The 18,214-nt window shown below is 41.0% G+C and overlaps 1 protein-coding gene across 1 annotated transcript in view; it reads right to left on the bottom strand.

Moving 5' to 3' along the window:
• Nucleotides 1–18,091, bottom strand: part of marchf2 (membrane-associated ring finger (C3HC4) 2) — a 39,887-nt gene extending 21,796 nt beyond the window's left edge. The window contains exon 1 of the mRNA XM_068016453.1: nt 17,974–18,091. The gene's annotated coding sequence lies outside the window, so the exon portion shown is untranslated. The remainder of the gene's footprint in view (nt 1–17,973) is intronic.
• Nucleotides 18,092–18,214: the final 123 nt, after the last annotated feature.

Raw genomic sequence — 18,214 nt, forward strand, 5'->3', positions numbered from 1 at the left:
TAATTTAGTTACTTCAAAACATATTTAAAAATGTATTTAAATAGGCCCCTTCAGAAAACACCTACAAAATGGGCCCTCAACTGGAACCTAATTTTCTCTGTTGCACTTGTGCTTATGCTCCCCACAGTATTGATTTGATTACAGACTCATCTATCCACAGTGAGGCTAGGAGGGGAAAAATACACCTGTGTCGAACTCTAATCACTATCTATTCTTCTTTGGCCTCCTTATCTCGAGAGACAATGGATAAGTGCCTGGAGCTAGTCAGTGGTTTGTGAAGCAGCGCCTGGAGTGGCTATAAAGGCCAATTCTAGAGTGACAGGCTCTTCCACAGGTGCTGCAGAAAAATGTGTTTGTCGGGGCTGTTACACAGTTGGCTCTCCCCTTGCGCCTCTGTCTTTTTTCCTGCCAACCAGTAAGTCTCTTCAACCCGCCTTTATGGCTGCCCGCCATATCTATTACCTTGTTATAAATAGCATATGTATAAATCTCCATTTGAATAGCCAATATTCACCATCTAAGCGCACATATAAATAGCCAATTGGGTAAAGTCATCAGTGGCATAGAAGGCCCCCAAGCAAGACCATTATAGCTATTCTTACAGCTCGTAATTTATGGTTAACTGGTTGGGGGTCAAATATGAAAAGAATTTTTTTTGATCTTCATTTTTTCTCCACCCCCAAAAGCAACAATTGCCTCAACAGGGAGCGTTGAAAGATTATTCATTCATGGGGTGTCACAATCCACCTGACCATATCCTTACCCCAATATGCAAACTTACAGCAGGGGGTACTGAATAGCAATAAAGAGCAGGAACCCAAGCCAATGTCTTGAATCTTCATTGGCCTCCTTATCTCGAGAGACAATGGGTAAGTGCCTGGAGGTGGTCAGTGGTTTGTGAAGCAGCACCTGGAGTGGCTATAAAGGCCAATTCTACAGTGACAGACTCTTCCACAGGTGCTGCAGATAAAATTGGTTGTCGGGGCTGTTACACAGTTGGCTCTCCCCTTGCGCTTCTGTCTTTTTTCGTGCCAACTGCTAAGTCTCTTCGACTCGCCTCACTTTAGCCCCGTCTTTATGGCTGCCCGCCAGCTCTGGCCATCACTGGCAACTGACTCCCACGACTTGTGATCAATGTCAGAGGACTTCATGTCGCATTTGCAGACATCTTTAAAGCAGAGACATGGACAGCCGGTGGGTCTGATACCAGTGGTGAGCTCGCTGTACAATGTGTCCTTGGGGATCCTGCCATCTTCCATGCAGCTCAAGCGCTGCTGACTCAGTAGTGTGTATAAGCTGGGGATGTTGGCCGCCTCGAGGACTACTGTGTTGGAGATGCTGAGAAAAACTGTAGCGGGTTGCCACCCAGCTGGATACCCCTCCCCTCATCCCAGGGTTATGGGAGCCCAGAAAAAAACCTCATTGTACAGGACTAACCACTCTATTGGCTGATATAAAGATGGTTAGTCATGGAAGTAGAGTTCACATTGCGAACTGTCAGACTGTTAATCAGTCTGCAAATCCTTCCATTACTTCACACTATTTTCCAAAAGGAAGAACAAGTTTGGTATTTATCAAATATATTACATCTTAGTGCATCTTCTAGGTTTTTGTCCATCAATTACAAGCAGTACTTTGACTTCAGAGAATGACGATGAGACCATTGACTCACACAAGTGTCCTGTCCTCCATCCAGAATGAAGTTCGAGACGGTTTGCCTTTTCCATAGTATGTCCTATTGGAGCTTCTCTGTATTGGTTGAGTTTGCTTTTTTCTCCTGTCCTGGAATGGTTCTTTCAATTGGTCAAGCTGATCAGGATGACAGCTCCTCTCTCTGGACAATGTTGTCAGTGTTTTCATGGTACTGAACTCCAGCGTTTTCGCTCATGTTACACATAATTTTGGCGGGTAACCAAGTACACAAAACAATAAGACAACATTTGCACGTTCTGCTTTTCGTCTTACCATTTTACAAACACAAAAAGGTTAAACTGTACATGCATACACCATATGAATATGAATATTGAGAAAGTAACCAGGTACTTACTTGCATTTATATAATGCTTTATCATATCCTTTGGATGTCTCAACGCTGTCACAACCAAAGCAGTACTTTTGAAATGCAGTCACTATTGTCACATATGAAAGCAAGATCCACTTCCAGCAGCAACATGCATTTAGATAGCCCCCTTAACTTAGAAAATATCCCAAGACGCAAAAAAAATAGATAAAAAGGGCCTATGGTGGGAAAATTACATGATCAAAAGCTTAGATTGAAGATTTTGGTTTTTAGAAAGTTTTTAAAATTGGTGAAGGATAAGGGATTTACAGTGAAGAGTTCATAGAGTAGAACCATGACATCTGAAGAGTTTGCCACTAATGGTGGAGGAAAAGGAGGACAGGCTGCACAAAAGGGTGCAAAGGAATATAATAGAGGAATTTTCAAAGATAGGAAGGATTGAGGATCCAGAGGAATTTGAAGAGGCTAGGAATTTTAAATTGAATGCTCTAAGAGAACAGTCAACCAAGGTCACAAGTCAGGAGTGTGATGAAATACTCTCCAGTTGCCTGGATGAGTGCAGTTCCAACACTCAAGAAGCTGGACACCATCCAGGACAAAGCAGCCCACTTGATCGGCAACTCATTCATCACTTTCAACATTCACTCTCTCCACCACCAGGGCACAAAGGTAGCAGTATGTAACATATACAAGATGCAGTGCAGCAACTTGCCAAGCCTCCTTCGACAGCACCTTCCAAACCCAAGATCTCTACCACCTAGGACAAAGGCAGTAGATGCATGGTAACACCACCATCTGCAAGTTCCCGTCCAAGTCACACATCATCCTGACTTGGACCTTATAATCGCCGTTCCTTCACTGTCGTTGGGTCAAAAACGTGGTACTCCCTCCCCAACAGCACCGTGGGTGTACCTACACCAGTTGGACTGCAGTGATTCAAGGCGGCGGCTCACCACAACCTTTTCAAGGGCAATTAGAGATGGGCAACAAATGCTGGCCTTGCCAGCGATGCTCACATCCCATAAAAGAATGAAAAATAAGTAGGTCAATGAGGACAGAGTGATGGGCAAGCAGTAATTAGTTTCAGACAGGATACGAGCAAAGTTTATAGAGGGTAGAAGCTGTGAGGCTAAAGAGGACATTGAAGAAATTGAGTCTAGAGTGTCAGAAGTGTGACTAAGGGAATCTACAGCAACAGGGTTGGGGTAGGGAAGGCAAGTTGTAGAAATGGAAAAAAAAATTGCAATTATATAACATTTTTCATGACCACAGGATGTCTCTAAGCGCTTTACAGCCAATGAAGTACTTTTGAGGTGTAGTCACTGTTGTAATGTAGGAAACACAGCAGCCAATTTGCGCATAGCAAACTCCCACAACAGCAATGTGACAACATTCAGATGATCTGTTTTGGTGATATTGATTGAGGACAGACCTGATGATGGACAATGTGTAGGGACTGAAGATCAGCTCTGTGCCAGACAATATATCAATGTTTTGCATGGTCTAGTTCAACTCAAGCTAGTGGCCATCAAGTGGGATGCAGTCTGTGGCAAGAAATTGCTGAATTGGTGCTGCGAATAGGACAATACCTGGACAGATGGGATTTAAATAAAGAGTTTTGGAGGGATGGTCTTGGAGCTAGATGGTGAAGGTAGAGAGGAAAAGAAAATTAGAGATCAGGCAAGAGTACGCGAATCAGGTGTATTTTTGAGAGAGTAGTGTGATGACTGTAGCTTTGAAAAGAGATGGTAGCTGAGAAAAAGCAGTCATTAACAATATCAGCTGGTACAGGGGCTAAGAGGGGCATTTGACCAGTTAAACTTTTCAATGGTGGCATTTTAAGGGAAGATGCTGGGAATATTACTTGCTCTTATTCACATAGTGCCATGGGATCTTAGACATCCTCTGGAACCACTTGATAAAAACTGAAGGGTCGTTAAATTAAATTTCATCTAATTGTTGTCACCTTTAACAATGCAGCACCCCTTACTACTGAACTGAAATATCAGCCTAGATACATTTTAGTTATAAGCCACTCTAAATTCAATATGCCTGTGATGCATAAATATATAGAAATTTTAGGAAATACCTAAAAGAATACCTTTTGAGTTGGGAGGGGTCAATTACACCCATCCTGAAACATTCCTTCCTGAATTGATTGGGTTCTTCTGAAACAAAGAGGGTGTGAAGTAGCCACATCCTAGGCCATTGTTGGTCACTACAGGGAGGGAGATCCACATCTCCCAACAGAGGCAAAGGTGTGAAACCATTTTTTGACCTTAAAGGTAGCTCCCTGAGGGGAGAGAGAGAGCGAGAGAGACCTAGAAAGAAGTTTGTTTCCAGCTAAGGGGAAATCTACCCCACTTAAAAACACTTACCCCTTTTCTTCTCTATCTGTATCGTGTGTGCATGCGTGAGTGAATGCCGTTGCGACAATTTCAGGATAAGGTAGTTAACTCAATAAATAATTAATCTTCTGTTTTAAACCTAAAAGAAAACCTGTCGTTGTCTATTTATTTGACAAATAAAACAAAAGGGTTAAATCCTAATAACAAAAAGCACTTGCTATCATCATGTGGGATTTGAACAGTGGGAACCACCACACCCCTCACCACATGGCCATAACACTCTATTGATGAAGCCCAAAATCCCATATGCTTTGTTTTCATTATGTCCCACCACCTTTAAAGTTCTATGCACTTGAACCCCCCCAGCTCCCTCTGTCCTTGCGCACTATTTAGTACTGCGCCATTAAGTCTATATTGCCTCTCCCTATCCCTTCTGCCAAAATGCATCATCTCATGCTTCACTATTAAGTTCCATCTGTCACTTGTCTGCTCATTCTGCTAGCCTATGTCCTGTTGTGGCCACACTGCACTGTTTGCCACACCTCCAAGTTTGGTACCATCAGCAAATTTTGAAATGTTATTCTGTATTCCAATATCCAAGTCATATATACCAAAAAGCTGTGGACCTAGCATTGAACCTTGGGGAACATCACTGTTTTTCGGACTGGAAGATAATAGACAATCATTTACCATGACTCGCTGTTTTCTGTACTTAAGCCAATTTTTTTTTTTATCCAAGCTGATATGGACCCTCCCATTCCATGAGCTTCAATTTTGTTAAACAGCCTTTTATGTGGCACTGTGAAACACTTTCTTAAAATCCATATAGACAGGATTCACTGCATTCCTTTAAATCAACCTTCTCGGTTACTTCATCAAAAAAAATCTAATTGGTCAGCACAATCTGCCTTTTACAAATCTGTGCTGGCTCTCCTTAATTAACTCAAACCTCTCTATGTACAGTTCTGGTCACCACATTATAGGAAGGATGTGACTGCACTGGAGAGGGTGCAGAGGAGATTCATCAAGATGTTGCCTGGGCTGGAGCATTTCAGCTATGAAGAGAGACTGGATAGGCTGGGGTTGTTTTCCTTGGAGCAGAGAAGGCTAAGGGGGGGGGGGGGGGGGGGGGGGCCTGACTGAGGTATACAAAATTATGAGGGGCATTGAGAGGACAGATAGGAAGAAACTTTTTCCCTTAGCGGAGGGGTCAATAACCAGGGGGCATAGATTTAAGGTAAGGAGCAGGTTTAGAGGGGAGTTGAGGAAATTTTTTTTCACTCAGAGGGTGGTTGGAATCTAGAACACACTGCCTGAAGGGGTGGTAGAGGCAGGAACCCTCAACATTTAAGAAGTATTTAGATGAGCACTTGAAACACCATAGCATACAAGGCTACGGGCCAAGTGCAGGAAAATGTGATTAGATTCGATCGGTGCTTGATGGTCGTCGCAGACATGTTGTGCCAAAGGGCCCGTTTCTGTGCTGTATAACTCTGACTCTCCAAGTTGCTGTTGATTTTATTCCCCCCCCCACCCCCGATTGTTTTTTTTCTTTTGTGCAGGTAGGAGCTTCATTCTGTATACCTCGGCAAACCCAACAGGCATGTTGCACTAACCACGCCGACCCAGAAAAGCGCATCAGATGGGTCCATCACACATGCATATATGAGAGTGGCCTGCCTGGTGTTATTAGGAGTGTCCTTATAACCTTTGTTGAACAAGGGTGTCACATTTGCCACGCTTCAATCCTCTGGCACCTTCTCAGTATCTAGGAAAGATTGGAAGATTATGGCAAGCCCTTGCGCTATCTCCACCCCCACTTCCCTTAACAACCTGGGTTGCAGGCAGCTTATCCACTCAGCATAGCCAGCCTTTCCAGAATATCCTGATCAGTTTTCAGTCCATCCATTACCTCAATCATCTCTGCTTCTACTAATATTTTGTCACCATCCTCTTCCTTTGTAACCAGAGACACAAAGTACTCATTAAGTATTCTAGCCTTCCCCTGCGCCTCTAAGCATAGATGACTTTTTGTTCCAAAAGGCCCTACCCCACCTCTTACTACCCGCTTACTATTTACATGCTGCTAGAAAATCTTTGGGTTACCTTTTATGTTACCTGCCATTCAATTCTCATTTTCTCTTTGCCAGTCTTATTTTCCTCCTCACTTCTCCTTTCAACTTATTGCATTTGGCCTGGTTCTCTCAGAATTCACCTGACATGCATCATACACCTTTGTTTGTTTCATCATATTCTCTATCTCCCTCATCATCCAAGGAGACCTTCCTTTTCCAAATCATAAATGTGAATCAAATCACCCATTGCAATGAAGCAGTTTCATTTTGTCATACTAGGACCCCACCTGCCAAGAATGAGGCACATTAATTTTGTCATGAACATTGATCTTAAACTGTTACTGGAGTGAAGAAAGGACTTGTTAAACAGATCAGCCATGGCTGGAAAAGACATTCGCATATTAACAGACCGTGATTGGAAGGACAAAGGACCATTCCCTGACACAATGGACCTTGATCACCAGGTATTGTGTGTAAGGGGAGCACTCCAGAGACTGCTAAGGTGACACAAACCAAGACATCGTCAGACTAGTTAGTCACGTGAGTAATCTGTTTGGCGACCTCAGTTTATTTGACTAGTACAAACAGTTTGAACTGAGTGTGTCTGTTTGCTCCTAGACTGCGAAGATCTCTCCTGTCAGCTCCCATATCTTTCTCACAAGCCTCTGAATCCACTGAGGACACATGAACCCCAAGAGAGAAAAGTCTCCTACAGCAAACAAGGTTTAAGAATAATACTGGGCCCAAACGAAAAGCAAGATCTACCTACAATCAAGGACTCTACAGTGAGCTCGAAGAACTGTAACAAAAACTCTTCAGATATTGCCTCAAACTTTTCCACTTAATTTTTCTTCTGCTCTTTTCTGTCTCTATTTGCATGTGTATGTATCGCGTATGCATGCTAGTGTGGGCACATAGTGTATCCGTAGGCGTTAACTGAACTAGAGTTTAAGTTTAATAAATTTCAACTTTTCTTCTTTAAACCTAAGAAAGCCTGTTTGTGCTGGTTTCTTCACCTTATAATTGGAACAAGGATTCACCAAAGGGGAGCTAAAAACACGGTGTGTTTAAAATTAAACCCTGTTACGCTCAGACCAGGTGAAGACTGAAAGGGAACCGTAGACCTCTGTCTCATCTGGTTGTAACAATTTCATTAGAAAAACTCACATCCGAAAGGGTTTCTTTCCATTTGTTTAGAAGCAGTGGCATCATTCCCACTGTCTATACAATGACAGGAAAAAAAAGTTAGCAGTAGTGTTATTACTACCAGCACAAAACAGGAAATTATTGCATCAGAATAATTCAGGTCACAAATTCTGGGAGACAGATAGAATTCTACTTGTACAACATCCAGTACATATTTTTGAACGCACACAGTCATAAATTTTTTAAAAAAGGACTAGAATATTAGAATGGTTTTCAAAGAGAATACGATTGAAATCTAGGGATAGTTAAGGTTTGAAAAAGTCGTCGATACTTGAAAAAGAGCTACTTTACAATATGTGTATATTATGCTTGAACTCCATATCTTAACCCTATCTTTCCAGAGGCTGATGGATCTGTTGTACTTTTCCAACACTGCATTTTTATTCTTGAACATTCTTTGTCTGCTTTCCTGATTTCCAGTTTACCCTATTTTTAAGTTTCACTCCAGAACTTCACCCTCATTTTGAATGCAAGAGAATGCTGATGTTACCAACATGTCTCAAATCAATTATGCTTTGTAACCAAACTGACAGGGGATATAACTCAATGTACAACAGTATAGCGGGATCATTCTTTCCCTTCTCCCAGGTGGAATTTACTGATGACCCACAGGCATGATCTGAATCTATCCCATTTAACACAGTGGTAGCGCCACAGAACACAATGAAGGGTGTCCTCTGTGTGAAGACAGGATTTAGTCTCCACAGGTCACTCCTACCAATACTGTCATAGACAAATGCATCTGCCCCAGGGAGATTGGTGAAGACAAGGTCAAGTAGCTTTATCCCTCTTGTTGGTTCTCTCACCACTTGCTGCAAGCCCAGGCAGCTTGGTCAGTAGTGGTGTTACTGAGCCACTCTGGGTGATGGACATTGAAGTCCCCCACCCAGAGTACATTGTGTCCTTGCTCTCCTCGGTGCCTCTTCTAAGTAGTGTTCAACAGTTCATCAGTTGAGGGAGTGTGGTAGGTGGTCATCAGCAGGTGGTTTCCATTCCTGTGTCTGACCTGATGCCATGAGACTTCATGGGGTTCAGTGTCAATGTTAAGGACTCCCAGGGTCACACCTTCTCGACTGTATATCAGTGCACCACCACCTCTGGTCAGTCTGTCCTGACAGTGGGACAGGATTTACCAAGGAATGGTAATGCAGGAGTCTGGGACATTGGCTTGTAAGGTATGTTTCTGTGAGTATGACTATGTCAGACTGTTGCTTGATTAGCCTGTGCAACAAATCTCCCAATTTTGGCACAAGTCCCCAAATGTTAGGCGAGATTGCAAGGTCAACCAGGCTCGGTGTGCCTTTGTCATATATGATGCCTAGGTCGATGCAAGGTGGTCTGTCCAGCTTTATTCTTTTTTGACTATTCTGTAGTGGTTTTATACAACTTAGTGGCTTTGCTAGGCCATTTCAGAGGGCAATTAAGAATCATCCGCATTGCTGTAGGTCTGGAGTCACATGCAGACCAGACTGGATATTGACAGCAGAATTCCTTCCCTAAAGGATATTTAGGGAACCAGATGGGTTTTTCATGACAATCTGGTAGTTTCACAGTCACTATTACCAATGATAGCTTTTTCATTCAGAATTTTTATTAATTGAATTTTGATTCCCCCAGCTGTTGTGATGAGATTTGAATTCATGTCTCTGTAGCATTAGTCTAGGCCTCTGGCTTACCAATCCAGTAACATATCACTAAGCTTCTGTTCTCAGTACTAGAGAACTTAAATGTTATAACCTCTCCTCACATACAGAAAGATGAGTTACAGGCAGAAGAAACAAATGGACACCAAGCATGATGGAGAAATGGTTACTGGAAAATGTGTGTTCAAAGCATAGACTGAAAAGAAAAGTTTTAAAAAGAGGCTTTTGAAAGCAGAGGGAAAGAGGTTGCTAAGCAGAGGGATTTGGGAGGAAATTCCAGAGTGCAAGATAAAGTAGTTGAAAGAACAATCACTGATGGTGGAGCAGGTATGAGATGTTGAAGAAATGGAAGTACATGGCTGGAGGAGGTCTCAGAGGTAGGATGGACAAAGAATAGCTGGGTGTCAAGGGAACGGAGGTGCACATGGATTTGTACGGCTAGTGGACATTGTTGAGGTCGGGTGGGGCAAAGCCATGGAGGGTTATTTAGGTTAGGATGAAGATCGTGAAATCAATTCACTGAAACATGGAGGGAACCATGCAGCTCAGCAGGGATAGAGATGAGAGTATAGGGACTTTGTGAAGTGAAGTAGTGGGCCATTGCATCTGCATACATTATATGCTGTGGAGGCCAGGAAGCAGAGCATTTGAGGAGTTAAATCTCATAAGGGCATAGATAAGGGTTTTGAAAGTAGTAACCATCTGAAAAATTCATGCGTATTGCATGGTTCTGTTAACAACCAATTGTTAATGCCATTGCCTAGCAGAATTCAAACCTGAGACTGTATCAACAGCAGCTGAATTAAAATTAAGCTTTAGTGCTGGAGCAACTACAGTTTTAAAACATCCAGTAATATTTCTTCAAATTATTTTGAAAGTTAATACTTTTTGAAACACTCCAAAACAGATGACTGTGAAAGCTATAATTATTTAAAGTTCATCATTTGTGACATATTTTAGGTAGTCAGGTTTAGTTTAATTAAACTTCCTAAAATGGTCTGGCTTTACATTACTACAGATTGGATTTTGTATGAGTGGTCCAAAAGTCACATTTAGTAGATCCAGACCATGCACATCTGCAGCATTTTTAAGAAACTAGACAAAGGATATTTGAAGAGCCGCCTCCCCCACAGCAGCAAATTACATTTTAAACAGTAAATCTCCATCTGTTGTGGTAACAGTAATGTTTTGAAATATTTAGACAGGGCAGAAAGGAAAGAAATTCCTTGCAAAAATGCAAGGAGACAAAACTGAAAAAGTAGTTCTCAGCACAAGAAATTGTAAACCAGTAAATCAATAATCAAACGCAAAAAGTGGGGTGGGGGTGAAAGAGTGTATCAATGTGAAATTACTGCCAGTGACATTAGCAGTTGAATGCTTCATATGTTTGTATAACATTCCTCTGTTAACAGCCATTAAAATAGCAGAGAAATCTTTACAAATGCAGTGTCTGTCTGTCTTCTATTGACAACAGTAATTTTAAGCTTTATATGAGCTTCCTCACATTCTTTTAAAGCAACATAGAAAGCAATTTCCTACATATAAATGCAAATTAATTGGAAAACAAATGGTTTTATCTCAATAAAAAAAATTCCCATATCTACTGCGAACTTGCAGAAAGAGAGACAAATGTTATAAAATATGGAGTACCACTGCTGAACAAGGGCCTTTCTTGCCCTTATTCTTCATTTTCTGATGTGACACCCTCCCCACAAGGTTAGATCTCCCAGCCTTTTGTTCTTCTACTTTCTCCTTTTCCAAACTTGAGAATTAGATGAAGGGTCAAGGTACATTGTACCAAGATTGAAAAACAGAAACTATGACTGAGGAAGAGAGTTTGGTTTTTCTAAGATCTTGGAAAAAGAATGGTTCAGATGATTACGCGATGACTCAATAAAGTGGGGATTCAGGGAGGAGGATGATGATGTAGGATGGTGTGATTGCAGTTGAAAAATCATGCATTATTTTTCAGCTAAATCAATAACAAAGCAGATATCCTTTTTTTGGTGTCTGTTAGTGTCACTCTAATGCAGGTGTTGTATGAAATCAGCTTGGGTTCATGTGCCGTGCAATTCTGCTTACAACAGCAATTTTCAAATATAGCTTAGTCTCCAGAAAAATGCTAAAAGTCTCATCATTGAATAGAATTGTACAGCATGGAAGACCGCCATTTGGCCCACCTGAGTCTGCGCCAGCTCCTTCTAACAGCAATCCACTTAGTCCCACACCTCCATTTTATAAATTGAAGCAAGAATACAGAAGCCAGGAAGTTATGTTAAATTTATCTAAAATATTAGTTTGGCTCCAGCTGGAGTATTGTGTCCAATTCTGGGCACCACACTTTAGGAAGGATGCGAAGGCTTTGGTGCGGACACAGAAAAGATTTACTAGATGGTACCAGGGATGAGGGATTATGGTTACATGGATAGACTGGAGACACTGGGTTGTTCTCCTTAGATCAGAGAATGCTAAGTTATATTATTGCCATCAAATTCACACATTTAAGGGGCTATCCATCAGACAATTCTCCCCCACCCCCAGAAAAGATTACACTGGTTCATTGATTTTTCAGCTTCCAAAAGCTTAATGGAGAAAAGATTGCAAGAACTATCAGAGTCATTTACAGCACAGAAGGTGGCATTTGGCCCATCGAGTCCATGCTGGCTTTCAATTGAACTATCCAGTCAGTCCCACTCCCCTGCTTGATCCCCAGAGCCCTGCAAGTTTACTTCCTTCAAGTGGCTACCAATTTCCTTTTGAAATCATTAATTGTCTCCGCTTCCACTACCTCTGTGGCCAGCAAGTTCCAGGTCATTACCATCTGCTGCATAAAAAAGTTCTTCCTCACATTTCCCCTGCATCTCTTGCCCAAAACCTTCAATCTGTCAGAGAGTCAGTCAGAGTTATACAGCACAGAAATAGGCCCTTCAGCCCATTGTGTTCATGCCAGCCATCAAGCACCTATCTATTCTAATCCCATTTTCCAGCACTTGGCCCATAGCCTTGTATGCTATGGCTCGTCTAAATACTTGAACTGTACATAGTACTCCAGCTGTAACCTAACTAGCATTTTATACAGCTCCATCATAACCTCCCTGCTCTTATATTCTATGCCTCGGCTAATTAAGGCAAGTATCTGATATGCCTTCCTAACCACCTTATCTACCTGTGCTGCTGCCTTCAGTGATCTATGGACAAGTACACCAAGGTCCCTCTGTACTTCCTAGGGTCCAAACATCCTTGTATATTTCCTTGCCTTGTTAGTCCTCCCAAAATGCATCACCTCACACTTCTCAGGATTAAATTCCATTTGCCACTGCTCTGCTCATCTTACCAGCCCATCTATATCGTCCTGTAATCTAAGGCTTTCCTCCTCACTATTTACGACACCACCAATTTTCGTGTCATCTACGAACTTACTGACCATACCTCCTATATTCACGTCTAAATCATTAATGTACACTACAAACAGCATGGGTCCCAGCACCGATCCCTGTGTTACACCACTGGTCACAGACTTCCAAGCACAAAAACAACCCTCGACCATCACCCTCTGCCTCCTGCCACTAAGCCAATTTTCAATCCAATTTGCCAAATTGCCCTGCATCCCATGGGCTGTTATCTTCCCAACCAATCTCCCATTCGGGACTTTATCAAAAGCCTTACTGAAGTCCACGTAGACTACATCAATTGCTTTACCCTCATCTACACACCTAGTAACCGCCTCGAAAAATTCAATCAAGTTCGTTAGACATGATCTCCCCGACAAAGCCATGCTGACTATCCTTGCCTCTCCAAGTGGAGATTAATCCTGCCCCTCAGAATTTTTTCCAATAGTTTCCCTACCATTGATGTTAGATTGATGTGTCCTCTAGTCCCTGTACCATTAGTTTTTTCTCTGTTTAACTTATCGAAGTCTGTCATAATTTTCCCTCAATCTCCTTTGCTCCAAGAACCAAAGCTTTTCCCACCTAACCTTGTAACTAAAGTCCCCCATCCCTGGAACCATTCTGTAAATCTCCTCTGCACCCTCTCAAGAACCCTCACAGCCTTTCTAAAGTGTGGTGACCAGAACTTGACTCAATGCTCTCGTTGTGGCCTAAAGAGAGTTTTATAAAGGTTCAGCACAACTTCCCTGCTTTTGTACTCAATGCCTCTATTTATGAAGCCCAAGATTCCAAATGCTTTACTAACTACTCTCTCAATATGTCCTGCCACCTTCAAAGATCAATGCACATGCACCCCCAGGTCACCTTGTTCCTGCACACTCTTTAGAACTGTGCCATTAAGTCTATATTGCCTCACCCTATCCCTTCTGCCAAAGTGCATCACCTCACACTGGTCGGTATTAAATTCCATCTGCCACCTGTCTGCCCATTCTGCTAGCCTATCTATGCTCTGTTGCAGGCAGTTCATATCATCCTTACAGTTTGCAGTCAGTATTAATTACACTCCCTCTGCAGTATTCTTAGTTGAAAATATAAATGATCTTTTACTAATGCCAGAAGTCAACTATACCTGCAGTTATTTTCATGTTTGAGAAGGTTTTTGGGGGGGGCGGGGACAGAAAGAAAAATATAGGAGTCCTAGTTGTCTATTTGGTTTTCAGAATGCAGAAAATTCTACATAAACACATAATTTTGTTATATTAGTATTTTTTAAATGCCTACTGTGGAAGAAATTACAATCGTCAGTTTTTTTTAAATCAACACCTGAATTAAAAACGAAGTTCTGTAAATACACAGCAGATCCATTAGCATATTAAAGAGAAGTTAACATTTTGGATTTATTTGAGTTGAGTCGATGACCAAGGCTTCCTGCGCAGAGTCAGTACATAAAATTTACTCGCCATGAAGTTTTTGGGAGGTGAGTAAGCAAAATAAATTCTGCAATCTTAAGGAAAGAAAGTCTGGTTGTGATGGATGGCAATAATACAATAATATGGGGCTTACGGGTCTTACTTTTTAAGATGCTGATCAGTACTGCTGTGTGTTTCCAGCACTTTGCTCTACAGACACACAAGATCCGACATTTTTACAGTCAACTTTAGGAGGGAAGGAAATAAATTATGGAAGCTCCGAACCAGCTTAGTTGAGGTGAAATTCTTATCCATAGTAATTAAGATTAGGATTTGTATGCTCTTTTGGCATTCAATTACCATTGCCGTCACACAACTTACTTCACATAAAAAGGTTTGATGAATTCTGACAACTTGTAATTAAAATTTCCATGTCATTATGATCAGAACCATTTCTCCAATTGATACTCAGACGTTTTATTAACTAGATTAAAACCACAATATAGAGCCATTTCCTTCCATGCTGCAGCCAACACAAAATTTGGCAACACAATTTATTTGCATAAAGTAAAGCCAAAGATTGACGTTAGTTCTATGGTTCACTTCAGAAAATAGTCCGGAATCCAAAATGGCTACATGAATTTAACTTTTATCTAGCTGAAAGTCCATTTTAAATACATAGTAGTCCATTGGTAGCAGGTTACAATGTTAATACATTTTCATGCAGTTACATCTAGAGAAAGGCTAACAAATTTCACAAGGGGCATCAAAGAAACTTGATTAAAATGTTAATTTTAAGTTATGAATAAAAAAAAAAGCATACTGAGGGGACAAAATAAGAGAAATTTATGATGAGTTACAGCTCTTCCTTGCTTTTGCAAGGTCAATTTGTTACCTTGTGTTCCCACTGTGTATGCTCTAGATAGTGTGTTCTGGCCATTAAACAAATTCCATACTCTGCACAGAAGTTTTACATCTGGAAACTGGGCGAGTATCCTACACACGTGAATGTATTTGTCTATTCTATTTTTCCATAAAACAGCAGTTACTTGGCAACCAAAACTGTTCCTGAGAGCTAAACAATTATTCCCATATACTATTCATCAATCTGACAGATGTGTTTTTACCTAAAGGTTATTCACATGAAAAGTGTATTAAACACTGTTTCAGTTCTTAAACTTATCAAATTTATACTTTTCTAAAATTTCTAAGAAACTTAAACAACAGAGCTTAGATTTGGCAAAAAAAATACATCTCACACTCGCATGCATACACAAGTACATATACAAGCTTTTACTTATCACATATTTCAATTACAAATAAACTACAGTTCCTGGCATATTTTCAAGTCACTGTAAATAATAAAAAGAACTTTTTTTTTTAAACAACTTGTTTATCAAAAGCTAAGTAAACTTTGAATGGTACGATTATGGAGTTTACTAGTCCATAAAGGTCCATATTTTAATCATAGAATCATACAGCACAGAAGGAGACCATTTGGCCCATCGTGCCTGTGCTGGTTCTTTAAAAAGAGCTATCCAGTTAGCCCCAATCCCTTGTTCTTTCCTCATGGCACTGCAAATTTTTCTTTTCAAGTTCATGTCCAGATCTGTTTTGAAAGTTACTATTCAATCTAATTCCACCACCCTTTCAGGCACTGCATTCCAAATCACAACTTTCTGCATTAAAAAAAAAATTTCCCCACATCTCCTCTCTTGTTCTTCTGCCAAATACTTTAGATCTGTGTCCTCTGGTTACCAACCCACCTGCCAGTGGTAACAGTTTCTCCTTATCTACTGCTTATTTTATTTTGAGAAACCACCAAAAATTATTTGCTAGTATACAAAAGATAAAGATTTTACAGTTTTCATCAAGCCTACTAAAAGACATTTTATAAACATAGATATATGGCAATTATGCAACATGATTTCCAAAAGATTTACATTATGCTAATGTAGTCAAGATCATAGAGGCTTTCATTACACAGTAGAATTTAAAGAACCACCCCAGGAAATGTAGGACTTAGTGTAGAGCAGCCTGGCATTTGAATACCAGGCTATCAGTAAATTGCACCAGTCCTCCACAACACATTCACAATGGCCAAATTCTTTACCTAAACAAAGCATATACATAAAAACTACCAGTACCATCACCCAAAAGGAAAGCAGAAAGTAGCTTACAACTCCTTATTAACTGGACACATTTTTATTAAGATACTTTACAGTATTGAGAAAAGATAGATACAATATACAGTATGTCTGTGCATTTTCTGATTACAGACAAATTAAAATCCTTCCTTTGCCTACGAGTCAGAAAACAATCCAGATACCCCATACTCAATGGGTTAAGTATCTCAATGATAATGCAGCATCAATAACCTCAGCTCAACGTTAGCAATATATTACCTGATAGGGACAGCTTTATAACAATTTGTATAGCACCTTTAAAGCAATAAAACATACCAAGGTGCCACAGGAGGGTTATAAAGCAAAATTTGACACCAAACCACAAAGGGGATTTTAGGGCAGTTAACCAAAGGTCTGGTCAAAGTACTTTAAGGAGCATCTTATAAAAGGAGGAAAAGAGGTAGAGAGCTGGAGAGTTTTAGGGAGAGAATTCCAGAGCTCCGGCCTTGGGAGCTGAAGGCACCTCCACCAATGATGGCACAATTAAAATCAGGGATGTTGAAGAGGCCAGAATTATAGCAGCAAGAATATCTTGAAGAGTTATGGGACTGAGCAGATTACAGACATAGGGAGGCAGTGAGGCATAGAGAGATATGAATTTTAAAATCAAGACACTGCTTAACCAAGAGTCAATATAGGTCAGATGGCACAAGCAAGGACACAGGCAGCAGAGTTTTGGATGACCTCAGGTTATGGAGGATACAATGTGGGCAGCCAAGAGTACATTGGAATCATCAACTCTAGAGATAACAAAGGCATAAATGAGGGTTTCAGCAGTAGATGAGCAAGGCAGGGCAGAGTCAGGTGATATAACAGAGGTGGAAATAGGCAGTGTTCATGATGGCACCAATATGTGGTCAGAAGTTCATCTTGGGGTTAAATATGACACCAAGGCTGCAAACAGTCTGCTTCAGTCTCAGACAGCTGCCAGGGATTATAAATATAAATGTATATTTCCACAAGAGAGACTGGCTTGGAAACTAGCTCCAAGCAGTGAAGTGAAAGATCTCATTCAGCAATATGCTTTTTATTCTGTATTTGTCCAAGTTGTGATCCTACAGGAATAGACTGTTCAGATGTGAATAATGCAAGTAACAGAAAATCTAAACTCAGAAGTGGCTAACCATTGAGCACTGATTAAAAATGGTACAGCCTTAAACATTATGTCACAGTGATATCACAATTCACTACTGGAAGATTTTTCAATGAGATACTAGTCTAGGTTCACTTATCCAAACTTTAGTACCATTTGGGTCTCCACTGTCAACAAGCTTGGCTGTTGACCAAACCTGTATGTATTGACAACTTATTTGAAACATTTATTCCAGACACACACACACACGACTATTCGAAAACAACAATAAACCACTCAGGCGTTGATGCCAGATTTATCTGGGAGTTTATGAGAGTTATCCGAAGAATTGTACGATTTGCTCAATTTCCTCCGAGTGGTGACAGCAGTGCCACGGGGTCCCTGCAAAAATGTTCACACAGCTGCAGAGTGACTGACAGCTCACTCGGGGGCCTGTTTAAACGATCACTTGAGGAGACATTTTAACCACAAATTCAACCAACAGAGACCCCCCCCCCCCCCCAACCAACCCAACCCCAGGATTATGACGCATAACACCACGTTAGGAGAGTCGATGTACATTTATTTTTTTTTTAAGTAACTGGCCTGATTCATCTTTCGTTACCTGAGTTATTGTTTTCAAAAAGACTGTGTTGACAATCCCCGAGACTCGGTTCAGCAGCTCATTCGAACCATCTCTTCGCCAACACGACCGCTCCCGACGCACAAACCGACTCCTCATAATAAAAAAAATCCGCGCCGGAAAAGGGGCGTGTGGATGATAACTGTGAATGACAGGCAAATTACGCAATCAGCGACGGCTGGTTAATTTGATTGACAGCATTTGTAAACAATCAGTGAACAGG

This window comes from Heterodontus francisci, chromosome 36 (assembly GCF_036365525.1).
Source record: "Heterodontus francisci isolate sHetFra1 chromosome 36, sHetFra1.hap1, whole genome shotgun sequence".
NCBI classification, from domain to species: domain Eukaryota; kingdom Metazoa; phylum Chordata; class Chondrichthyes; order Heterodontiformes; family Heterodontidae; genus Heterodontus; species Heterodontus francisci.